At 31.0% G+C, this 27,534-nt stretch overlaps 1 protein-coding gene and 1 pseudogene across 1 annotated transcript in view; both read right to left on the bottom strand.

Annotated features, from left to right (window-relative positions):
* Positions 1 to 27,534, bottom strand: part of LOC125823752 (uncharacterized) — a 297,644-nt gene that overhangs the window by 227,817 nt on the left and 42,293 nt on the right. The gene's annotated exons all lie outside the window — the stretch shown is intronic.
* Positions 23,436 to 26,934, bottom strand: LOC125823748 (RNA-binding protein 1-like; annotated as a pseudogene).

The following is a 27,534-nucleotide window of genomic DNA, read 5'->3' as shown; positions in this document are numbered from 1 at the left end:
TTTAGTACCCTTTATATAGGCGTAAACTAGAGTTTAGGGTTGAGTAGCCTCCAAGAATCCTAATTTGAGTTGAACACAATTTGTAGAGTTCCAACTTGAATTGAATGCATCTTGTAGAGTCCCACAAAATTTCAATGTCTACAAATGCTCCCTGCTTCAAGGCTTGTCGGAGTGTAGACTCGATAAAACTCAAAGACGAGGCTTGAAGTACTCATTCTTCCACCTTTGCGACTTTAGATTTTTAGATTTGATTTATGAGAGAAGAGATGAAAGGCAGATTTGGTCCCACTGGGGGTGCCAATTTGTTTGCAACAAATTTTAAAGTGACAGAAAATAAATTGCAATCACAATAAAATAAGAAGAAACATAATTTTATTCATCAAGATTGCGGGTACAAATTTGTTGATCCCTTGATTCTCCTCTCCTAAGATTTATCTATGATTTGAGGGCCGTTAGAGGAGAATTTCTCAAACTAAGATGATTTAGATTTGACCTTTATATGAATATTCCATGACTTTTGTGGAATATTTCGAGATTTTGATCTCTTTATGGAATTTTCGAGATGCCCTTTAAGGGAATTTAGTACCCTTTATATAGGCGTAAATTAGGGTTTAGGGTTGAGTAGCCTCCAAGAATCCTAATTTGAGTTGACCACAATTTGAAGAGTTCCAACTCGAATTGAACGCATCTTATAGAGTCCCACAAAATTTCAATTTCTACCTAAACGATCAACCTAAATTACATCTCTTCATATATAAATTTAGAAGTCAAAATATTACTTTTTCTAATTGTAGATGTTGGCATTTGACTTTGTGACTTTTTCATGTCTAAAGGTGCCACCGAACATATCTTGAGAAAAAAAAATATAATTTAAAGAAATCAAAAAGTCAAAAGAATAATCATGTTATTTGTTTTTTTTTTCCCATATAATACTTCACTTCTCCTCCAAATTTCCATCAAGAGACTTTTTTTTATTTCCACTTTATAATATCACCGACTCCATTCAATATGCAATAAATAAATAAATTCCCCACCACCATTTTCTCAACTATTGTTCTAGACAATTCACATTTAAATCTCTAACATATAATAATCATGGTGTCTGAGCTAGTACTAAAAATAAGGAAAAAAAGCCTGAAATATATTCGAACTTTGACCGAAATTGCTGTAACGATATCAAATTTTGAAAAGAACCTTTTACCCCTACACTATTTAATAGTGTATTTTAAAGGTATATATGTGCCAACGTGGATATCATAAATATTGCATCATTATAAAAAGTAACATGTCCACGTGGGCACATCTACACCTTTAAAATACACTATTAAATAGTGCAAGTGGGTAAAAGGTCCTTTCCAAAATTTGGTATTGTTACAGTAATTTCGGTCAAAGTTCGAATATATTTCGAACCCTTTTCTCTAAAAATAAATTAGTAGTTATAGGTTTAATGAAATTTAATACTTTTTTTATATAGTAACATCATATTTTGATGCTATAATTTCAAAAATATAACAAGTTCATAATTCATAAGAATTTTAAAATTTAAATACGATCGAATTAATATGATAATGATATGATATACACCTAGACCAACTTCCATTAAGTCTAAAGAAATGATGATTTAAAAGATTATTAATTTAAATTACTTATATTTTAATGAATGCACATTAAATTCTCTACTAATTATTCCAAATAATAATAATAAAAAAAGAACCTAGAAGAATAAGGAGGAAAAACGCATTAAACTCAACGTCAACTAATTCTTGAAGAGTTTAGTCAAAAAAATGTTAATAATAATAATAATGAATTCCAAATTAAAGCTGTTTAAGTAGGCCGTTTACGTTCTCACCAAAATTTAAAATTTGGTCATGCATATTTTTAATTTTTTTTCTGAATATTACACATTTGAACATAAAATTGTTATAATTTTTCAGATTTTACTCGGAAAGATGTAAAAATAATTATAATTTTATTCATGTTCAAATACAACTCCAATTTCTGAATATTTTTTTTCAATCTTTTTCTACATTTCACAATTTTTATGTTCAAATGTCTACTAAATAAAATAAAATTAAAAAAAGAGAGAGAAATGCTAGGGAATGCACATATGGTCTGAACTCAATGTATAGTCAAAAAATGCTTTAATTCTAATTGAATTCCAAATATTATTTAAAGCCATGTGCATAATGTTGAGTTTGTGGGTTTAAAATTCTAAAGAAGATATTTTATCGGATTTTCAATCATATTATATATGAATATTAGATAATTTTTTTAATATAAATACATATTTTGATTAAAGCTATTAGATTTTGTCAAATTCGTAACTTTTATTCTGATTTCGCCTCTTAGTATTATAAGAAATATATGGGTTTTTCATCGCGAATCAATAAAAAGGTTATTTTATAAAACATGATTTTCCTACTCATTTTTCACTAAATCAACTAAATGAAAAAATATATGGTGAAAATAGATATCCCCTGAAATACTGGGAAGCCTCTTAATTTTTTCTTTTTTCATTTATTCAATCAAAATATTTATGGTTGCACTAATATTTTTTAATCTTTTAGCAGTGAAAACTTTTTTTATTCACACTAAAAGATGATGACAGTCCAATGCACAAAATATTTCTTATTAGCAGAGTTCGAATAAGGGTGTACCTCAAGAAATATGATGTAGACAGTCTACTCTAATACAAACATTTTGACTGTTTTCACGACTCAAATTCATAACTTATATATCACACAAATCAACTTTATCATTGTTCCATAGCTCTCCATCACGTTTTATTTTTCTCACTAAAAAAAAAATGATGTCTAAAATTTTAAAAGAAAATAATGAAACCATAAAGTCAATTAATATAATGATTATTAAAAAAAACTCCATTTTGTGTGTGAATTTACTTTATTGATCATAATATTTTCCAACAAAAGTGGCATGTGGACCAAACTAATATGCCCATTTATAAAATCCATCAAATGCTTCCAGTTTCTATCTTTTCTATCACTTTCTACACTTAAACCACATTCATAAAATTCATCAAATATAAATAAAAATCATACCATATCTTATTTTTCAATATTCTCAAAAAATTAACATTCTAAAAAAAGTGATGAATATTTTTCATTTCATCTTCTTTTTTCTTCTTATTATTACTACATCTTCAAGAATTCAAGCTCTCCGGCAGCTGCCGGAGCAAGTTTCCGGCACGCCGGCGGCAAGAAAATCACAAGTTTTTCACCCTTTAGTAATTGCTCCGGCAGCTCAAGATTTTGAGTCATCCAAGAGAAGAATTCCCACTGGATCAAACCCTTTGCACAACAAGAAGAGATAAAATATTATTGTTCAGATCAGTTTACGTGCACCTTATCTGTTTCAACGTACGAGTATCTGCTACCTCCTGCTAACACAGGTTTCAAATAACTATTGTTACACGGTTATCAAGACAAGTTTCAAATAACATAACTCAGTCCATCAAAGTTTTTGCAGATAAGAAGAAATTACCTAGCTTTTTTTTTTTATTAAAAGAAAGTCCTATGGTTTTATATATTTTCTTGTTTGAAGGGTTTTATATTTGAGTTTCATTCGTTAATTTTGTACAAAATCATACAACCTTATTTGTAGAAAAATTAAGTTTGATGATGTTGTATTTAATTTCTTGCAAGAATTATTAGGAGTTTTATATCATAGCTTGCTTTGTTAATGGACGTTTGGAAAAATTAAAAAAGAGAATAGGTTTAAATACGGTATTGAACTTTGAGAAAAGATTTATCTATACCATTCATTAAAATTTTTGCTCATCTATGTCATTTCTGTTTGAAAAAAAGGTTCACTCATACCATTATTTGTTAGAGATCTATTTTACTAAATTAACTTTATTAATCATGCTTTGAAGCTCTAAATTTAACTATTGTATATGACGTAGTTATTTAATACTAATTAGGATAGAAAATTAAAAATACAATAAAACTCTCTTAGATAAAATAAAACATTTACTCTCTAGCTCAAGTTATGTGACTTACTTTCCTTTTTAGTCAGTTTCAAAAAGAATGACACATTTCTGTATTAAGTAACAATTTAACTATAAAATGTTTATTTCACCCTTAATGAAATGATTTAAGGCCACATAAATTTCTATTATTCATTTTGGACCACAAGTTTTAAAAGTCTTTTTTCTTTCTTAAACTCTGTGCCGAGTCAAACTACCTCACATAGAATGAGACAGAGACAGAGGGAAGTATTTTTTTTTATGTCAAGATATGATTACTCGGATGGTGAGCTTCTTTCAGCTCTAACTTTGAGGTTGTAATCAATTCAAGTCGGAAGCAAATACATTTATTTTTTATTTCGAGTTCAAGTAATATGAAACGAAGGTAATAAAATTATTATTATACAACCACCAAGCAAGTACTATTAATAGTACTAATAATAAGACTTTTCAAAAAAAGAATGAGCAGTAATAATTAATAGCTAGCTCATTATTTCTATTCTTCTCATTTGAATGCTAATTTTATTTCTTCATAATCATTTATGGACCAAGGTAGTACTGATCAAGTTGTTGGCACCTTCTTGCCTGTCTGCTCATTACCCAACAACTTCGGAGCGGATACCGCAGAAATAACGTTTACTGATCACTTCTCTTTTTTTAAAATATAGTTAATGTCATACAGTTTCAGATTCCATGTATGAGTGAAACTTTGAAATTTCATGATAACGACTATGTTTTTTGGTTATATGAATTGAAATGTGGTTAGTTGTTGGTACATCCCTTCTTGCCCACTACCCAATAATCACAAGCAAATTGATGTAGTAAAAAGAGTGTTCATTGGTCACTTTTTGGTCATGTTTTTTAAAAGAATAATAGCGAATTAATGTTATTGAGTTTCAAATTTTACACGTGAAACTACGTGATAAAACCCTGGAGTTGCACTTATATATGGAATTTGACACTATGTCATCGACTATTTTTCAATTATATGAATCATGAAGTGGATATTTGTTAATTTTGCCCACAGATGCAAATATATCAATGCATTGATTTCTACTCGTCTACATAGTCTACAACGTCTTTTATTGCATCACATTAAATCCCCTTTCTCGAGTGATAATTGCTCGTTGGCAAAACATCTTGATGCATGCATCTAATTTGTTGTGTGACAATGAGCGCGCAAGCATAAGGTGTACACACTTTTGAAAGCTTATTCGACCATATATAAGTATTAGGTTTTAAAGTACGCATACATGTCACAAAAATAGTACTCCCTCCGTCCCATTTTATGTGAGGTAGTTTGACTCGACACGGAGTTTAGGAAAGAAAGGAAGACTTTTAAAACTTGTGGTCCACAATGAATGATAGAAATTTATGTGACTGTAAATCATTTCATTGGTAAAATAGACATTTTATAGTGAAATTGTTACTTAATATAGAAATGTGTCATTCTTTTTGGGACTGACTAAAAAGGAAAGTAAGTCACATAAATTGGGATAGAGGGAGTAGTACTTATAGCCATATGTCATACGCACGGATTTAAAATCTTGAATTCGCATCTATTCAAAACCATCATCATGCCCTTCTAGTGTATATATAGACATATATTCTAAGTTTAGCTAGGCAAAAACAAATACAATTTGAGATTTGAGAGTGCAATAAAGCTAACCACTCCACTTTGGTGCACAAATAATCACTTTGTTGAATAGAAAAAAATACATTTGTAATAAAAAAAAATTTAAAATAATTTTCTGGAGCTCGAGTCTCCCTTATATTGATGATTTAAAAAGGAAAAATTACAAGAATATACTATTTAAGACCTTAATTTACACAATATTATTTTAGGTTTTTTATTTACAACAATAACATTTAAATTACAAATATGACAATTTATTTTAAAATAAATAAATAGACGATTTAATACTTATTTTATTGGTTAATGACCTGATTTTATGAGACTCATATTTTTAACCTTTTATTTTATTTACTTTTTAGAATCTTAATTACAATTATATTTGGATACGTTCCTTTAATAAATATCTGACTTTCTCTCTCTTCTTAACCTTTACACGCTGCACTCTTCTTTTCATCGATATTAGCGCATTGCTGCTTTCTTTTTTTCCTCCTTTTCAATGTCATTTTATCAAGGAAAGGATTGTACCTCCTTCTTGATAATATACATTAACAAATTACTTTAATTCTTTTTGTTTCTTTTCAAAATCATCTCTTACAACACAAAAAATCATTCTTGCTTCTTAAAAAAATCGATTATGAATAACATAATTGCTATTTATTATAGTACTCCCCAAAAGAGTCCTCGTTTGATGAAGTATTTATTTCTTCAACACCAAAATTTGAGTTGAATGCTTTTGCCCCTTCTTCCAAAAGTGAATGGTAATCCATCTGGTAGTGAAATTCGTATAATTGAGGTCAATAAATCGAAAAAAAAAGAAAGGGCAAAGAGAAAGAAGATGGTGTAAACTTAAACATTGTTACTGAGATTCTCTTCTCAAGTTGGCATGGATACGATAATTTGGACATGTACATTTTGGCATTTGTTGTTATCTTTTTCATGACAGTTTTTGTCGAATTTATCTCTCATAGCAATTATGTTTACAAGAGTAATGTTGATCATGTGACTTCTGGACTTCTTCAGACAACCTTGTATGGTTTGAGAATTGGTTTGATTTATGTTGCTATGTTGGTTGTTATGTCTTTTAATGGTGGTGTTATCTTGGTTGGTATTGTTGGACACTCCTTAGGGTTCTTGTTTTTTGGAAGTAGGGTTTTTAAAAAACCATCTAATGGGAAGAACTTGGATCTTCCTCCTATGAGTTGTAGTTGTTGATTAATTTAGTTTGTGATAGCATATAATCGCAAATATTTATTTATAAAATAAACCTACAAATATGTGATTTAGATTTGTATCATGTAGTCCATATAAATTATCAGATTAATTTTTAAATACAAAATATTTTAGTGTATATATTTTGGTGGTCGATTTGGTACAATTGTTGATGATATGTTTTTTTAAATAGTGATATGTATTAAGAAATATGCTTTGGTGGTTGATCTAGTACAATAATTGGTGATTTGATGGTTTTTAACCGTGATATGTTTAGTGTATATATTTTGATGGATGATATAGTTAAAATATTGGTAATTTGTTGATTTAAATATTATGGATGGTGTGACTAATATTTTTTGGTGATATGTTGATTTAGAACTATAAAAGAAATTGATTTATAATTGATGGTAAGATTGATTTTAGTTACATGTTTCAACCTTACAATGCACAACATCATAATCTAATCAAGTGCATACCAACTTTTTAGTATCATCAAGTTAATTTATATGGTATACAACGTGTTGTAACCTTTGTGTCAAGTTCAAATTTTAATAATTATAACAATTAAAAATAATTGGTGAATTTGTTGGTTTAAAAATAATGGTGATTTGTTAATTTAAAGTTGCAATACGTTATAGTGTATATATTTTGATGTATGGTATAGCTAATATTTTGGTGATATGTTGATATAGATCTATAAAAAATATTGATTTATAATTGATGGTAAAGTTGATTTTAGTTATATGTTACAACCCTATAATACGTAACACCATAATCTAATCACGTATGTACCAACTTTTTAGTATCATCAAATTAATTTACATGGTATACAATATGATTTAAATTTGGTGTCAAGTTCAAATTAATCTAATTCAATTTTATCATAGTAAATAAATTATACTAAATTATAACCAAATAAATTAAAAAAATAAATTCATACAATAATGATAAAGTTAGTTTTTGGTTATATGTTCTAACCTACAATGGTGTAAAAAATGATTTAAACCAAAAAAATGAAGGGAGATAAATAAAAAAGAACAAAGAAAATTTTTAGAAAATAAAATGGAGTAAAAAATGGTAAAAAAGAAAAAAGAAAGGAAAAAGAGACAAGTGAAGAGAGAGATATTAAAAAAAAGAGACGCAGTTGCGTGGCTATGAAGATGCTTTTGATGATCGTCATTGTCACTCGACTTCCCCGCCCCTGTTCATAAGTTCTCCATTTGACTTTAATTTTTGCTGCTGTCATTTTATGTGCACTGACTGAGCCTAGGTTATGTAGATTTTTTCTCACATTTATGATTACCCTGAAGTGGTAACAACAATCAATGTAAATCTCTTGTCTGTGAGAATTTCTGGTGTCGATATTCCTGTACATGTTTGTGTGTCCTGATCCTTCTTGGCTTTATTCTCAAAATTGGTACCTGTGCTTTTTCTTCCTTCAAAATGATCTTGCATTCTGCAGATAGATGGTTGTAGTTTTGAATCTGCATTACATTTTCATGATTGAATTCTTCATTTGCTATTTTATCAGCTAATTTATTTGCCTCCCTGAAAACACGCTTGATGTTGAATTGAGTGATTAGTAAAAGTCCTTGTACTTCTTCTATTATCTCCGCTTGTTGCCATGGTACCCTCCACTCCTTTCTTATCATCTTTGTGAGAGTAAGTGAGTCTGACTCTATCAATGCTTTTACTATGTTATTATTCTTGCAGTATCTTAGTGCATTAAGAATTGCAAGAGCTTCTGCCTGCATATTTGCTCCATGCCCTATTCTCTTAGCTTCTGCGTATATCAGGTTCCCAACATCATTTCTCAGACAAAAACTATAGGAGCTGTCTCCTGGATTTCCTCGGCATGCCCCATCTGTATTGCATTTCACTTTTCCTCTTTCTGGCATCTCCCCAGTTACCACAAAATGATAAATCTTAGGCTTGTAATAGTGTTAACTGTTGTGAACCCGACGTGACTTGGTAAGGGCCTATGGGCTATTAGATACTTTTATTTGGGGATCCAGGCCCAATTAGTATCTCTATTAAAAAGGACTAGAAGTTAGAAGAAGGGGCATGGAATTTATGTGAAGCTTTGGCTTTCTGATCCTCTCATCTCCTTTCTATGATCTAGTATCTCATCCCCTTCTAGTTACCTTCGTCTATGTTAAGCTATCCGTAATTAGTGTGTTATTACTTTGTTGTGCGTATTCTACCTTGTAACTTGTATTCAGTAATTAATATATATAAGAGTGCTTCTGTTGGAATTGAGTTTGTTACATTAACTCTCAATATTCCTTTCCAGTCTCTGGGTATATTAATCCAGGGATGTCTTGTTTTAACGAACTGATATATAGTGTTTACACACTGTTTATGAAGCTTGTAGTAATCCATTTCCATTCCATGTCTCCTGATATTGTCTTTTCCAAATTTCCCACATTAACACAGCCGGAATGACTTGGAGTACTTGCCTCAGTTCGTTTTTGTTTTTCACTCCCCACCAGACTGTAATTGTTTGTTGTAGACCTTCATGAATGTGAATACCTGCACAAATAGCAAACAACTTCTATAGCTTTTGAGCTACGGGAGCTGTTAGAAAAAGGTGGGCCATTGTTTCCTGTTTGTATACTTCACAACAATAACATCTGGAAACAATATTAATTTTCATCCTTTTAAGATTATCCTCTGTTGCTATTCGGCCTTTCCAGCATCTCGAAAGTAGAAAATTAATCTTAAAAGGGATACCCCTACTCCAAATGTTGTTCCACCAAGTCACCTCCTTCTTTCTTTACCTTAATATATCATGTGCAAATCTTACTGTGAAAATTCCATTAGAATTTCCCATCCACCAAGGTTTGTCGATTTCCCCTTCCACCACTTCCAGTCTTAAGTCTCTAACAATGTACTCTGTCATATCTTCTGATAGAAACTCTCTTAGTTTTTGCCTATCCCAGTTCCCCTATTTGATAAACTGCTTGACCTCCAATTCTTCTTCCCCTCTTGCTTGTTCTTCAACATAATACAATGCTCTTTGTTTGGTCCAATTATCAAACCAAAAACTGCATTCTCCTGATTTAAGCTGCCACCAGATATCTTGTTCAATTTCTTTTTTGGTGAAGTTTTCAATTTGTTGTTTAATATGCATATGGGCTTTATAACTTCTCAAGTTATATATGGGCTATCACACTAATAATTGGTCCAATTTTGTGTTCATCTTTCAAAAAATAATTTGTATAGAGAGAGAGACTGATATATTATTGATGTACGAAGTAAATTGATTTGATTTTTTATTTACGGAAGAATAAAAGTTGTTTGTAGAGACATTTACGGTTATTTGATAAGTTATTTTAGAAAGATGGTCGATTACAAAGCTAGTTGCAGGATACTCTGTAGTTAAGTTGTTTATAGAGTTAGTTGAAGGATACTCTGTAATTAAGGTGTTTTACAGAGCTAGTTGCAGGATATTCTGTAATTAAGTTGGTCGTAAAGCTACTGTAAAATAAGTTGTTTATAAATCTACTTGCAGGTTACTCTGTAATTAATCTAATTTAGAAATTGGCTTATAATGTTAATAAGTTGTTTGCAAGATACTCTGTAATTAAATTGCTTTAGAAAATTGCTTATAGTACTACTTGTAGGCTACTCTGTAAGTAAGTTGCTTTAGAAAATTGCTTATAATACTAATCACATGTTACTCTATAATTAAGCTACTTTATGAAGCTACTTGTAGGCTACTCTAATTGAGTTGCTTTAGAAAGATGCTTATAATGCTAATTGCACACTACTCTGTAATTAGCTACTTATATAAACCTACTTCCAAGCTACTCTATAATTAAGATGTTTTAGAAAGGTGCTTATAATGCTAATTGCAGGTTACTCTATAATTAAACTACTTTAGGAAGCTACTTGTGGTTTGCTCTATGATTAAGTTGCTTTAGAAAGTTGCTTCTAAAGCTAATTGCGGGTTACTCTGTAATTAAACTACTTTAGGAGGCTACTCTGTAATTAAGTTGCTTTAGAAAGTTGTTTATAATGTTACTCACATATTACTCTATAATAAGCTACTTTAGGAAGCTACTTGTTGGCTACTCTGTAATTAAGTTGCTTCAAGAATCTATTAACAGAATACTTTGTAATTAAGTTGCTTCAAGAATTTATTGACAGAATACTCTGTAATTAAGACACTTTAGAAAGTTGTTTATAATGCTCATCGTAGGTTACTCTGTTATTAAGCTACTTTAGGAAGCTACTCTATAATTAAGATGCTTTAGGGAGCAACTCGCAGACTACTCTATAATTAAGCTGCTTTAGGAAGTTGCTTATAATGCTCATTGTAGGTTACTCTGTAATTAAGCTACTTTAGGAAGCTACTCACACACTACTTTATAATTAAGTTGCTTTAGAAAGTTGCTTATAATGCTCATCGTATGTTACTCTGTAACTAAGCTACTTTAGGAAGCTACTCACAGACTACTCTATAATTAAGTTGATTTAGAAAGTTGCCTATAAAAGTAATCCTAAGTTACTCTGTAATTAAGCTATTTCCAGGCTACTGTGTCATTAAATTGTTGTAGTAAGTTGCTTATAATGTTAATTATAGGTTACTCTATAATCAAGCAATTTGCAAAGTACTCTGTAATTAAGTTTCTTATAAAGTTATTGTAGGTTACTATGTAATTAAGCTACTTTAGAAAGCTGCTAGTGAATCTACGTATAAGCTTCTTTGGGAAGCTAGTTGTATAGCTACTTGTAAGATTCTTCAAGAATTTGTTGGAAAATTTGTTCCCTTGTTTGGAAGAGTTCCAGATTTTGTTGAAAAGGTATCTGACTCAACTCCAACATAAAATAAAGATTATTATTAAGTATATAAATCATAGATATGTACATAGAGAGACTGATATATTATTTTACAGTATCTTTGCAAATAACTTAATTACACAGTATCCTGCAACTAGCTCTGTAAATAACTTAATTACAGAGTATCCTACAACTAGCTCTGTAATCGATCAAATGTCTAAAATAACTTATCAAACAAACCGTAAATAGCTCTACAAATAACTTTTATTCTTTCGTAAATAAAAAAATTAAACCAATATACTTCGTGCATCAATTATATACTAGTATCTCTCTCTCTATATATATATAAATTATATTTTTTGAAAGATGAACACAAAATTGGACCAATTATTAGTGTGATAGCCCAAATATAAGTTCATAAGAAAAGCCCATGTACATATTGAACAACAAATTGAAAACTTAACCAAAAAAGAATGTGGAAAGTATAAACACTGTGTTTTTATCTCTATATAAAGCATCAAAAGAAGTGAATTTTATTTTTCTCTCCAACTTGTGCTTCGAGAAACTCAAAATTGTAAACTCTAATTCTCTCCGATCTGTCGAATTGGACTGTATGGTTCCAAAAGGAGATTTCGGCGATGGAGCTAGCCCAGGGTATCGTTTCCTTACCTGTTTTTTGAGCTTTTATTCTTGAATTTCATTGAATTGTACGTCTGATTTTTTTTTACTTTTTGATGCTTTTTTGTTGTTGTTGTTGCTGTTTTTAGAAGTTGGGATGTAGGTGTGTGTTTTCTCCCAACAATTGAAGTTTTTTTTGTTGTTTTTTTGAAGTTGGGATTTAGGGGTGTATGTTTTTTTTACGACGATAGAAGCATTTTTTGTTGTTTTTAGAAGTTGGGATTTAGGGATAAGGGTGGATGGGGGGTTTTTCCAGCAATTGAAGTATTTTTTTTGTTGATTTTAGAAGTTGGGATTTAGATCTATGTGTTTTTCCAGCCATTGAAGTTTTTTTTGTCTGTTTTTAGAAGTTGGGATCAAGGTTATGTGTTTTTATAGTAATTGAAGCTTCTTTTTTTTTTCTTCTATTTTTAGAAGTTGGATTTTGGGGAGGGGGTGTTTTTCCAGAAATTGAAGCATTTTTTTTTTTTGCTGTTTTTAGAAGTTGGGATTTAGGTCTATGTGTTTTTTCAGTCATTGAAGCTTTTTGTTGATGTTTTCAGAAATTGGGATTAGGGGTATGTTTCAGCTATTGAAGCATTTTTTGGTTGCTGTTTTAAGATGTTGGGATATAGGGGTATTTGTTTTTCTAACAATTGAAGCTTTTTTTTTATTGTTGTTTTTAGAAGTTGGGATCAAGGTCTATGTGTTTTTCCAATCATTGAACCATTTTTTTTTATGTTCTTAGAAGTTGGAATTAAGGGTATGTTCCAGCCATTGAAACATATTTTTGTGTTGCTGTTTTTAAATGTTGGGATATAGGGGTATGTGTTTTCCAACAATCGAAACAGTTTTTGTTGTTTTTGGAAGTTGGGATTTAGGGGTGTTTCTTTTCCCCAATAATTGAATAATTTTTTTTAATTCTTTTTAGAAGTTGGGATATAGATGGTTTGTTTTTAAATTCTGGTGATTTTAGAAGTTGGGATTTAGGGTGTGTTTGGTATGAAGTCCAATTTTCTCATGTTTGGTTGGATTAAATGTTTTGGAAAATGTTTTTCAAATCAACTCATTTTCCTCAAATTTAAAGAAAATGACTTCCCTTCAAAACTTAAGGAAAACATTTTTCAAACCTCTCTTCTAACTTCAAATTACAATTATTTTTTTTGTTGAAAAAATCAATTTATTTTGTCCCTACCCTCAAACCAGCCCCCCAAACAACCCCCCCCCCCCCCCCCCACAGAAAAAAAATAAAATTTAAAACCTGTTTTTAAATTCAATTTTTTTTACCCACCCTTACCCCTACCCCTACTCCCACTCCCCACCCCAAAAAAAAAAAATTTAAGTTTGTTTTTAAAAATATTTTTCAATTTCAAAATTTCATTTTTTCATCCCTACCCTTAACCAGCCCCCCCACCCCCCACCCCCTAAAAAAAATTAAGTTTGTTTTTAAAAAATATTTTCAATTTCAAAATTTCATTTTTTTCACCCCTACCCAGCCCCACCGCCTACCAGCACCCCACACCACCCCACCCACGCCCTACCAGCACCCCCCCCACCACCCCCAAAAAAAATTTAAGTTTGTTTTTAAAAATATATTTTCAACTTCAAAATTTTATTTTTTCACCCCAACCCTCGACCCCCCACCCACCCCCTACCAGCCCCTGCACCCCACCCACCCCCATCCTCCCAAAAAAAATTTAAGTTTGTTTTTAAAAAATATTTTCAACTTCAAAATTTCAATTTTTCACCCCTACCCTCAACCCACCCACCCCACCCCCAAAAAAATTTAAGTTTGTTTTTAAAAAATATTTTCAATTTCAAAAATTATTTTCTACCCTAGTAAAAATAAAAGATATTTCTCAAAAAAAAAAATCATTCATAAATCAAACACGAAAAATCTTTTCCGGAAAATATTTTCTACTCACCAACCAAACATGAGAAAAGAAGTCAAAAATCAACTCATTTTCCAGGAAAACATTTTCTAGGAAAACATTTTCCTTCATACCAAACACACCCTTAGGGTGTTTCTTTTTCCCACATTTTTTTTCAGAAAGATTTTCTTTTTCTAACATATATTCATTAAAATAACTAGAACTAACCAAATATAGCTTCTACAAACTATTTTTTTCCCAAAAGGTTTGTAATCGAGAGGATTTATGAGCATATCTTTAATGTTTATTAAATTATAAGTCTAATTTTTGGACTTTTCAAAGCATTTGTTTTTGCTGTTTTTACAAGTTCGGATTTAGGGGTGTTTCTTTTTCCAACATTTGTTGTTCAAAAGATATTATTCACAAATTTGGTCTTACACATTTGTAAAATAACTAGAAACTAACCAAATATAACTTCTACAAACTATTTCCCTCGTAAGGTTTCCAATCGAAAAGATTTGTGAGTGTTTTGAGAATGGAATAATATTTTTTAGGTGAAAGGAGCTCCTAAGCACTTTTTCAATTTCAAAATTTCATTTTTCTAACAAATATGATTTTCGTAAAACAAAGTCACCTTTTCTGCAAAAATATATGCAGAAATTGTATAGTCTAGGGCTTTTTTTCTACTTTCAATATCTTTTTTTAGAGCATATTTTTACTCCATCAAATTAAGTCTAGTTGTTGGCTTTGTCCAACATATGATTTTCAAAGCCTTTTTTGAGGATTCTCTTGCTGCAAAATGTTGTTTTTAGAAGTTGGGATTGGGGGTGTTCTGTTTCTCCAGTATATTTTTTTCAAATAAATTATATTTTTTCTCATAGAATCTCTCAAATCTTCATAAAATAACTAGAACTATGCAAATATTTTTCACCTTCTACAAATGAAAGATGAGTTTTTAGACAAAAAACAATTACAACACTTGTAATTTCAATGTTTGGTTTTAAAAGTATGAAGAAACCACTATTTTCCTAGAGCAAGTGCACCTTTTTGCAAAAATATCTACCCAATTTGTGTTCTCTAGTTGTTTTCTTGTTCTGCTTTTGAAAAAGTCATTTTCGTTGTGACTGTGATGTGTACTAATTTTGGATTTTTGTTCTCTCTATGGAACAAAAAAATCCTCATTGGAGGTCTTGCAAAATTGACAACTTTAGGTTAGTTTTTAAACTCTGCTACATGTTTCTATATTGTTAATTTGAAGATTTGAGAGATCCTATGAGAAAAAACATAATCTATTTGAAAAACATATATTGGAAAAACAGAACACACCCGTAATCCCAACTTCTAAAAATAACATTTTGCAGCAACACAATCCCCAAAAAAAGGCTTTGAATATCATATGCTGGACAGAGTCAACAACTAGACTTAATTCGATGAAGTAAAAATATGCTTATAAACAGATATCAAGAATAGAGAAAAGACCTAGGCTATACAATTTGTGCATATATTTTTGCAGAAAAGGTGACTTTGTTTTACGAAAATCATATTTCTTTTAAAAAATGAAATTTTGAATAATTGAAGAAGTGCTCAGAAGCTTATTTTCATCTAAAAAATCTTCTTCCATTCCCAAAACACTCACAATTTTTTTCGATTACAAACCTTACGGGGGAATAGTTTGTGGAAGTTATATTTGGTTAGTTTCTAGTTATTTTACAAACGTTTGAGACCTAATTTTTTATACAAAATAATATCTTTTGAACAACAAATGTTGAAAAAAGAAATACCCCTAAATCCCAACTTGTAAAAACAAATGCTTCGAAAAGTCCAAAAATTAGACTTATAATTTAATAAACATTAAAGATATGCTCATAAATCCTCTCGATTACAAACCTTTCAAGAAAAAAAAATAGTTTGTAGAAGCTATATTTGGTTAGTTCTAGTTATTTTATGAAGATTTGTGGAAAAATAAATTTTTTTGAAAAAATGTGATAAAAAGAAACACCATGAATCCCAACTTCTAAAAACAACAAAATTTTTTTTTGAAAAAAACACACCCTCTCTGTCTCAACTTCAAAAGAATTAAAAATTATTCAATTGTTGAGGAAAAGAAACACCGCTAAATCCCAACTTCCAAAAACAACAAAAAAATGCTTCAATTGTTGGAAAAATACATACCCTTATATCCCAACATCAGAAAACTGCAACAAAAAAGAAATGTTTCAATGGCTGGAAAATAGCCCTAATCCAACTTTTAAAAACGTCAACAAAAAAAATGCTTCAATGGCTGGAAAAACACATAGACGTAAATCTAAAAACAGTAAAAAAAAATGCTTCAATTGTTGAAAATACACATACCCCTATATCCCAACATCTAAAAAGAACAAAAAAAGTGTTTCAATGTCTGGAACATACCCCTAATCCCAACTTCTAAAAACATCAACAACAAAAAAAAAGCTTCAGTGACTGAAAAAACACATAGACCTAAATTCCAACTTCTAAAAACAACAAAAAAAATGCTTCAATTGATGGAAAAACACACCTCCCCAAAATCCCAACTTCTAAAAATAGCAAAAAAAGTACTTCAATTGCTGTAAAAACACATAAACCTAACCCCAACTTCTAAAAACAACAAAAAAAACTTCAATAGCTGGAAAAACACATAGACCTAAATCTCAACTTCTAAAATCACCAAAAAATAATACTCCAATTACTAGGAAAAAAAACCCATCCCAAAATCCCAACTTCTATAAAAAGCAAAAAATTGCTTCAATCGTCATAAAAAAAAAACATATACCCCTAAATCCCAACTTCAAAATAAAAGGAAAACAAAATAAAATGAAGTAAAAAAATCTTCAATTATTGGAAAAACACACACCCCTATATCCCAACATCTAAAAACATGAATAAAAAAAAATGCTTCAGTGGCTGGAACATACCCCTAATCCCAACTTCTAAAAACATCAACAAAAGAAAATGCTTCAATGGCTGGAAAAACACATAGTCCTAAATCCCTACTTCTAAAAACAACAAAAAAATGTTTCAATTGCTGGAAAAACACCCCTCCCCCAAACCCAAACTTCTAAAAATAGAAAAAAAATTAATTGTTGTAAAAACACATAACCCTAATCCCAACCTCTAAAAACGGCAAGAAAAATAAGTTTCAATGGCTGGAAAAACACATAGACCTAAATCCCAACTTCTAAAAACAACAAAAAAATGCTTCAATTGCTGGAAAAACACCCTTCCCCCAAACCCAAACTTCTAAAAATAGCAAAAAAATGTTTTAATTGTTGTAAAAACACATAACCCTAATCCCAACTTCTAAAAACGGCAAGAAAAATAAGTTTCAATGGCTGAAAAAACACATAGACCTAAATCCCAACTTCTAAAATAAAAAAAATATATTTCAATTGCTGGAAAAAAACCCCTACCCACTCCCATCCCTAAATTCCAACTTCTAAAAACAGCAAAAAAAAAAAATGCTTCAATCTTTGTAAAAAAAACACACCCCTAAATCGTAACTTGAAAAAATAATAATTAAAACCTCAATTGATAGGGGAAAACACACACCTACATCCTAACTTCTAAAAACAACAACAACAAAAAATCATCAAAAAGTAAAAAAATCAGACATACAATTCAATAAAATTCAAGAACAAAAGCTCATAAAACAGGTAAGAAAACGATACCCTGGGCTAGCCTCATCGCGAAAATCGTTCCTTTTGAAATCCATACAGTCAAATTTGACAGATCAGAGAGAATTAGGGTTTACAATTTGAGTTTCTCGAAGCACAAACGGGAGAGAAAAGATAAAAATTACCTCTTCCGATGCTTTATATAGAGATAAAAACAGAGTGTTGATACTCTACACTTTCTTTTTTGGTTAAGTTTTCAACTTGTACATGGGCTTTACTTCTCAAGTTATATTTGGGCTATCAAACTAATAATTGGTCCAATCTTGTGTTCATCTTTCAAAAAATAATTTGTATATAGAGAGAGACTAATATTATTGAAGTACGAAGTAAATTGATTTGATTTTTATTTACGGGAGAATAAAAGTTGTTTGTAGAGCTATTTACGGTTATTTGATAAGTTATTTTAGAAAGATGGTCGATTACACAGCTAGTTGCAGGATACTTTGTAGTTAAGTTGTTTATAGAATCAGTTGCAGGATACTCTGTAATTAAGCTGTTTACAGAGCTAGTTGCAGGATACTCTGTAATTAAGTTGTTCGTAAAGCTACTGTAAAATAAGTTGTTTATAGAGCTACTTGCAGGTTACCTTGTAATTAATCTGATTTAGAAAGTGGCTTATAATGTTAATAAGTTGTTTGCAAGATACTCTGTAATTAAATTGCTTTAGAAAGTTGCTTATAGTGCTAATTGCAGGCTACTCTGTAATTAAGTTGCTTATAATACTAATTGCACGTTACTATATAATTAAGCTACTTTAGGAAGCTACTTGTTGGCTACTCTAATTGAGTTGCTTTAGAAAGATGTGCATAATGCTAATTGCATGCTACTCTGTAATTAAGCTACTTACAGAAAGCTACTTCTGTAATTAAGATGCTTTAGAAAGGTGCTTATAATGCTAATTGCAGGTTACTATGTAATCAAACAACTTTAGGAAGCTACTTGCGGGTTGCTCTATGATTAAGTTGATTTAGAAAGTTGCTTCTAATGCTAATTGCAGGTTACTCTGTAATTAAACTACTTTAGGAGGCTACTCTGTAATTAAGTTGCTTTAGAAAGTTGCTTATAAAGTTACTCCCATATTACTCTATAGTAAGGTACTTTAGGAAGCTACTTGTTGGCTACTCTGTAATTAAGTTTCTTCAAGAATATCTATTTACAGAATACTCTGTAATTAAGATATACTTTAAAAAGTTGCTTATAATGCTCATTGTAGGTTACTCTGTAATTAAGTCTATTCTTACACACTTTTAGAGAATCTTAATGATTTTCATAGTAATATGTGATTGAATGGATACAAATTTAAAATTTTTAAAAAGTGAAAAATAAAGTAAAACATTACAAAATAAAAGTATAAAAAGCACAAGAAATTTTAAGAGTGCTCGCTGAGAATGATAAAAGTAGAAAGGAATATTTAATACGGTATAATAAAGTAAGTTAAATTTCGCTTGATAAGGTAAATATCTTTCTTCCACGTCTCGCTCCCTTTTTCATCATTTAATTTTCACGTGTTTTAGGAATTAACTTATGTAATACAATTGATCCACTAAAATTCTTATCAATGTATCTTTGTCCTCAATATATTTGATTAGTTTAGTCTTTACTTTTATAAACCAATGAAATATATATGCTTCTTGTACAAAGAGCATGCCTAAGGGCTACTACGCCCACCGCGCACTTGCATTACCACCTGAACTTCTTCTTTATACGTTGACCCCCTGAGAAAAAAACCGGGGTCCGCCACTGCTTATATATATATATATACGTAACCAAAATTTGACCTCTATATACAATGTAATTTTCCGACGAAGGAGTGTCGCTTGACACCCTTGGATAAGGGTGGATCTGCCCCTACATAACACTTTCCTTTGGATGTTTCAATAATAAATAGCGTGCTTAGTTATTACTATAAAAAAATCAGTGAAAAAAATTCAAGTGAAGAAAAAAGAGTGCATGTAATTAATAATTTGCATTACTAGTTATTTGATTAAAAATCTTACTAGAAAAACTCAATAGAAAAAACCTTGATAATCCCTAGCCACCGGATGTCCCTAATGGTCATTTTTTTTCTTGTCCGCCATAAGTTTTGTAGGAATTAAGTTACTCGGTATAATCATATCTAATTCGAACGGCATAAACTTAGATTTTTTTTGCTTCACTCGGTATAAGTTTGTAGGAATAGGTTGTCCCTTCTTGCATGTCTTCTCATTACCCAACAACCCCGGGCGGACACGGCAGAAATAACGTTTACCGGTCACTTTTCTTTTTAAAAAAAAGTAGTTATACGTCTTAGAGTTTCAGATCCCACGTATGAGTGAAACTTTGAAATTTCATGATAACGACTATGTTTTTAATTTGGTTAAATGAGTTGAAATGTGGTTAGTTGTTGGTACATCCCTTCTTGCCCACTACCCAACAATCACAAGCAAATTGATGCAATAAAAATAGCGTTCATTGGTCACTTTTTGGTCATTTAAAAAAAAATAGTGAATTAATGTTATTGAGTTTCAAATTTCACACGTAAAACTACATGATAAAATTAATCCTGGAGTTGCACTTATATATGGAATTCGACACTCTAGGTCATCGACTATTTTTTAATTATATGAATGAAGAAGCGGATATTTGTAAATTTTGCCCACGGATGCAAGTCATGCTTTGATTTCGACTAGACTACATAGTCTACAACGTTTTTTATTGCATCACATTAAATCCTCTTTCTCGAGTGATAATTGCTCGTTGACAACGTCTTGATGCATGCATCTAATTTCTTGTGTGACAATGAGCGCGCAAACATAAGGTGTGTATTTCGTTACACACTTTTGAAAGCTTATTCGACCATATATAAGTATTAGGGTTTAAAGTACATGTACATGTCACAAAAATACTAGAATGTATAGTCATATGTCACATCTACATACTTAAAATCTTGAATTCGTATCTATCCAAAACCATCATCATGTCCTTCTAGTTTATATATAGACATATTTTCTAAGTCTAGCTAGGCAAAAAACATAATTTGAGATTTGAGAGTGCAATAAAGGTAACTTAACCACCCCATTTAGGTGCACAAATAATCACTTTGTTGAATAGAAAAAATTACATTTGTAATCATATCAAGTCAATTAAGTACTATTTTGATCCATTAAAATTGCACGTGGAATAGTACTTTTGCAATTGGAAAATAAAATGTGCATTAATATGAATGGTTCCATTTTTTTTGTGTGTATTTCCCAAAAGTTTGAAATTATTTATATGCAAGTTAATATGGTAAGAGACAAGTGATCAATGATGCTAATAGTTTCTTTATGATCTAATTTGCCAAGTTGTAGAAGAAAATGGGCGGCAACAGAAAGGAGGATGTAGTAGATACGAGCAGAGACAAATTTAAGATTTTTAATATTGAAACACATGCCAAAATTGAGGGTCAAAATCAACGGATAATCTCAATTTTCTAACATTAACCGATGGACTAGACTATGTTAGGAAATGATGGTCCGATTTTATTTTTTTTCTTTTAAAAAATAAGGCTAAATATGTAGCTAACAAATTATAAGAAAATAAATAAAGAAATTAAAATTGAAAATTGTTGAACGGGTTAAATTATAATTCATTATTTGCAGTGACCAAACGCGAACAAGAAAGTACATACATGGGCAATCTGGTTCGTGTACTTTCTTGTTTACGTTTGCTCCAGAAAGCTAACAAGCACGCACAGGAGAGCCCCCTGTGTACTCAGTAAAGTCATCTAACAACATCACTAATGTAACCATCTATTTGAAAAAATAAAACAAAACAACAACCATCAGAGTAAAAATAAGATTTAATTTTCGTACATAATACAGCTTATAAGCCAAGTGTACTTACAATTACACCTCATACAATTAAAAAAAAAAAACTTTTCATCATCCAGTACAATTAAGACAACATAAAAGAGTATACAAGTGTGCCACGACCATTAAGTCTTCAGAAAAACTGTTCAACACATTATATACTTGCATGCAGATCTTCATAAACCAGCTATGTTGTCTGAATGAGGCGGAGATGAGAATGTTGTGATGGATGTATGAGTATACTAGGAGATATATAAGAGTTAAAAATGAGGATATATGAGACAAGTTAGAGGTGACTTCTATTGAAGACAAGATGCAAAAATCGAGGTTGAGATGGTTTTGGTCCAATATGCTATTACTATCTCTATCTATTGTACTTCCATTCCGTCTTTCCAATATGCAAAAATTATCTGTGGGACTACACTGAGTATGTTGTTGTTGAGTTAGATCTTCCTAAAATTAGAAAATTCGACTTCAAAAGTGCTTTGCCTACCAACATTATTCAGCATTGGCCACAAGATACTACTCAGCACACACTACCTCCAACAGTTAAATGGGCAGATGGCATGCAGTCTTGAAGATACATATCATATCAACTATAGCTAAGAGGAATCACCAAACAGATGTTGGGAAAGGCAAGACACTAACAAGAATGTCAGACATGATAGCAGCGGAATAATATTCAAATCTAAACTTTCCCTTTCAATTTGAACCAAGAGAATGGACAGCAAGTATATCAACCAAACTAAAGCAACAAGATATGAATAACCCAATCACACAAGACGCAACAATTTACTTGAAAAACCCTTCGATGTGAAGAGTAAAAAACCACAGGACCAAAAGCTCCATTATAAACACCAAGAGTTACAAAATTGTTCTCCAAAATTGGCCACAAAATAAGCGCCAAACAACGAGTAACAACAAAACAAGATTGCACCAAAACTAGAGAATTAAAGAAGAGATTTCACCCAAAAACGCGCTACTGTTCACTCCCCAAAATCAGAAGCTACAGACCTCCAAATCCGATCTCCACCGTTGAATTGCAAGAACCAGATTCTGAGAACTCCCACTTCAAATTTGAGCACTATCTAACAGTTAACAAAGCGGAAAACTGTGTCTGAAGCGGACTGTCTGAGGAGAAAATTTCCAGGAGCAAAAACGGGATTTTTCTCTTTTTCTCTCAATCTCTAAAACGAAACTCTCTTGTGTTTTTGAAAATAAGACCAAATAAGCCTTATATATGCCACATAATATTTGGGTTATGGGCTAAAGTAGGCTGGTCCTAATAAGACTTTTATTTATCCACATAGAAAGGGAAAAAAAAAATCCTAAACCCAACAACCGAGACATCAAACTATTGAGCCTGTTTGGATAAATTTTTAGCTTTGGGCTTATAAGCCAAAAACCATAGGTTGAAATTTCTAAGTTATGACTTATGGCTTATTTTTAGCATTCTAATTAAGCACTAATTTCTTAAATTTACCCAAACACTCCACAAGTGATTAACAACTATTTTAGCTTAAAATAAGCCAAATCCAAACAGGCTCTATAATTGGTTGAGATCTAGGAAGTCAAAAAAACTCAGGCTTTGTATCCTAGCAAGCCCCATAGATCTCTAACAAGCACACACCATAATCTGAAGTCAAAAAGTTCAAGAATCTACCTTATAAAGAAGTCACTAGATAAGTTATACGAGTCAGAGTACCAGACATGTAAGAAACCAATCTTACAAAAGATACATGAAAGAACTCCAAAGTTGGGTTCTAGCTAACCCAGTGAGGGATCTCCTCGATAGCTACCAAATTCACCACCACCATATCCATAGTCACCAAACCTACCACTCATACCTCCAGAAGACCTACCTATACGAAGCAGAGCCACCACTGCCAAAATTGTTATAGGAATCGCCAAAGCCTCCATCATAACTATCATTGTATGCACGTCCCCTAGATTCACTGCCATATGCAGGACCAGATGCTGGGTCTTTGGTTTTGCCTTCTTGATCTCAACCTACAATAAAGAAACATGTTAACCTAAAAGATGGCCTATGCAATAGCCTGACACAACTGAGCCCTGAAAGAAGCACACTAAATGACATCTTGGACAACCATTGGATAAAACTCACCAACATATCAATCATATTTCCTTGGGACTGCAAATTATCAACTACTTGTTCCTCATCATACTCAATAAATCCAAAGCCTCGAGACCTCTTAGACACATGATCCCGTATGATCTCGTAGTCGGTCACCTTCCCATACAAGCCCTTGAATTCATCTAACCACGAAGAAAAAGAGAAACACAATTAAATACATGAGAAACTAGATAAAATATATATGGCACAAAACTACAGTATAAAATTCTTTGATTCAGCAGATCCTTTAGGAATGGTTCTCTTGATCTCAACCTGAACAAATGTAATCTAGTAAGTCTCAAAGCCAAAATGCATGCCACCTTACAACAGTATTTTACTAAAAAAAAAGATGGTTGTACTTGGAGAATATGGTTTCACTAGAACCTCACAACATCAGGTATATTATGACCTTAAGTTACAAATATACATTACCCACAATATGGTTTCTACCAGAAATCTCACAATACCAGGAATACTATGAACTACATTACAAATATACGATACTAACCAAATTCAGTATCTCAAAAGAATTTTATGAGTTAACATAAATTGATGGTTCATTAGAAATGACCACAAAAAAGGAAATTTTCAATTTCTTGTAGTTCCTTTCTCCAACCATATTTGACAATACTCAAATATAGAATTAATATATACATTGAAAGTGAAGCTAAACCACTCACTTGTTTGTCATTGATGTTATGAGTTTCAGCAATAACAGTGTCAACATAAGTGATGAACCCAAAACCTCTAGGTCTACCATTATGTCGGTCCTTCATAATCACCGAGTCTATTACCTCACCATACTTCTCAAAGTACTTCACAAATTGCTCTACAAACCCAAATTAGAAGAACAATTAGAAACTTTAGAATATCCAATCAACAAGGAATAATAAAATGAAAAACGCAAACCTCAGCTCATCCATAATGACAAATTAACAATATATAAACATGTAGCAGATTTTAAAAACTAACCTAAAGTTGTCTCTTTCGCAAGACCTCCAATGAAGATTTTTCTGTTCCATACAGAGGACAAAAATCCAAAATTAATACACATCACAATCACAAAAAAATAACTTTTTCAAAAGCAAAACAAGAAATCACCTAGAGAACACAAATTGGGCAGATATTTTTGCAAAAATGTGCACTTGCTCTAGGAAAATAGTGTTTTCTTTATTCTTTTGAAACCAATCATTGAAATCACAAGTGTTGTAGCTATTTTGTCTAAAAACTCATCTTCCATTTGTAGAAGGTGAAAAATATTTGAATAGTTATAGTTATTTTATGAAGATTTGAGAGATCCTGTAAGAAAAAAAACATAATCTATTTGAAAAAAATATATTGGAGAAACAGAACACCCCAATTACAAGTTCTAAAAACACCAAGAGAATCCCCGAAAAAAGGCATTGAAAATCATATGTTGGACAAAGCCAACAACTAGACTTAATTCGATGAAGTAAAAATATGCTCAAAAATAGATATCGAGAGTAGAAAAAAAAGCCCTAGACTATACAATTTGTGTATATTTGTTTGCAGAAAAGGTGACTTTGTTTTACGAAAATAATATTTTTTTAAAAAATGAAATTTTGAAATTGAAGAAGTACTCAGGAGCTTCTTTTTCATCTGAAAAATCTTCTTCCATTCCCAAAACACTCACAAATATTTTCGATTACAAACCTTACGGGGGGAAATAATTTGTAGAAGTTATATTTGGTTAGTTTCTACTTATTTTGCAAATGTTTGAGACCTAATTTGTGATACAAAATAATATATTTTGAACAATAAATGTTGGAAAAAGAAACACCCCTAAATCCCAACTTGTAAAAACAAATTCTTCGAAAAGTTCAAAAATTAGACTTATAATTTAATAAACATTAAAGATATGCTCATAAATCCTCTCGATTACAAACCTTTAGGGGGGGAAATAGTTTGTAGAAGCTATATTTGGTAAGTTCTAGTTATTTTATGAAGATCTGTAAGAAAAAAAAATCTTTCTGAAAAAAAATATGGAAAAAAAACACCCTAAATCCCAACTTCTAAAAACAACAGAGAAAGCTTCAATTTTGGAAAAAACACACCCTCTATATATCAACTTCTAAAAAGAACAAAATAAATTATTCAATTGTTGGGGAAAAGAAACATCCATAAATCCCAACTTCCAAAAAGCAGCAAAAAAAATGCTTCAATTGTTGGAAAAATACATGCCCCTATATCCCAACATCTAAAAACAGCAACAAAAAAATGCTTCAAAGGCTGGAACATACCCTTAATCCTAACTTCTAAAAACATCAACAAAAACAAATGCTTCAATGGTTGGAAAAATAGATAGACCTAAATCCCAACTTCTAAAAATAACAAAAAAAAATGTTTCAATTGTTGGAAAAACATACCCCTATATCCCAACATTTAAAAACAGCAACAACGAAAATGCTTTAATGGCTAGAACATACCCCTAATCTCAACTTCTCAAAACATAAAAATAAAGAAAAAAAAAAGCTTCAATGACAAGAAAAACACATAGACCTACATCTCAACTTCTAAAAACAACAAAAAAAATGCTTCAATTGCTGGAAAAACACACCTTCCCCCAAATCACAACTTTTAAAAACAACAAAAAAAAGCTTCAATTGCTGTAAAAACTCATAATCCTAATCCCAACTTCTAAAAGCAACAAAAAAAACTTCAATGGATGAAAAAACACATAGACCTAAATCCCAACTTCTAAAATCAATAAAAAAAAATACTTCAATTGCTGGAAAAGAAAAACCCCACCCATCCCCATCCCTAAATTCCACTTCTAAAAACAGCAAAAAAAATGTTTCAATCGTCGTAAAAAGCATACACCCTCAAATCCCAACTTTAAAAAAACTATAAAAGAAACTTCCATTGTTGGGGAAAAGCACACACCTACATCCCAACTTCTAAAAATAGCAACAACAACATCAAAAAGTAAAAAAAATATAGACGTACAATTCAATAAAATTCAAGAATAAAAGCTCATAAAACAAGCAAGGAAACGATACCCTGGGCTAGCTCCATCGCCGAAATCGTTCCTTCTGGAACCCATACAGTCAAATCTGACAGATCGGAGAGAATTAGGGTTTACAATTTGATTTTCTCGAAGCACAAACTGGAGAGAAAAATAAAATTCACCTCTTTTGATGCTTTATATAGAGATTAAAACAGAGTGTTGATACTCTATGCTTTCTTTTTTCATTAAGTTTTCAATTTGTTGTTCAATATGTACATGGGCTTTGCTTCTCTACTTATATTTGGGCTATCACACTAATAATTGGTCCAATTTTTTGTTCATCTTTCAAAAAATATAATTTGTATATATATATATAGAGAGAGAGAGAGAGACTAGTATATAATTGATGTACGAAGTATATTGCTTTAAATTTTTTATTTACGAAAGAATAAAAGTTGTGTGTAGTGTTATTTACGATTTGTTTGATAAGTTATTTTAGAAATTTGGTCCATTACAGAGCTATTTGTAGGATACTATGTAATTAAGTTGTTTACAAAGCTAGTTGCAGGATACTCTGTAATTAAGTTGTTTGCAAAGCTACTGTAAAATAAGTTGTTTATAAAGTTGCTTGCAGGATACTCTGTAGTTAATCTGCTTTAGAAGTGGCTTACAATGTTAATAAGTTGTTTGTAGGCTACTCTGTAATTAAATAGCTTTAGAAAGTTGCTTATAGTGATAATTGCAGGATACTCTGTAATTATTGC

The sequence above is a fragment of the Solanum verrucosum genome, unplaced genomic scaffold, assembly GCF_900185275.1.
Source record: "Solanum verrucosum unplaced genomic scaffold, falcon-dt-bn FXZP01000093.1, whole genome shotgun sequence".
NCBI lineage: Eukaryota > Viridiplantae > Streptophyta > Magnoliopsida > Solanales > Solanaceae > Solanum > Solanum verrucosum.
This window is presented reverse-complemented; position numbering and strand designations above follow the sequence as displayed.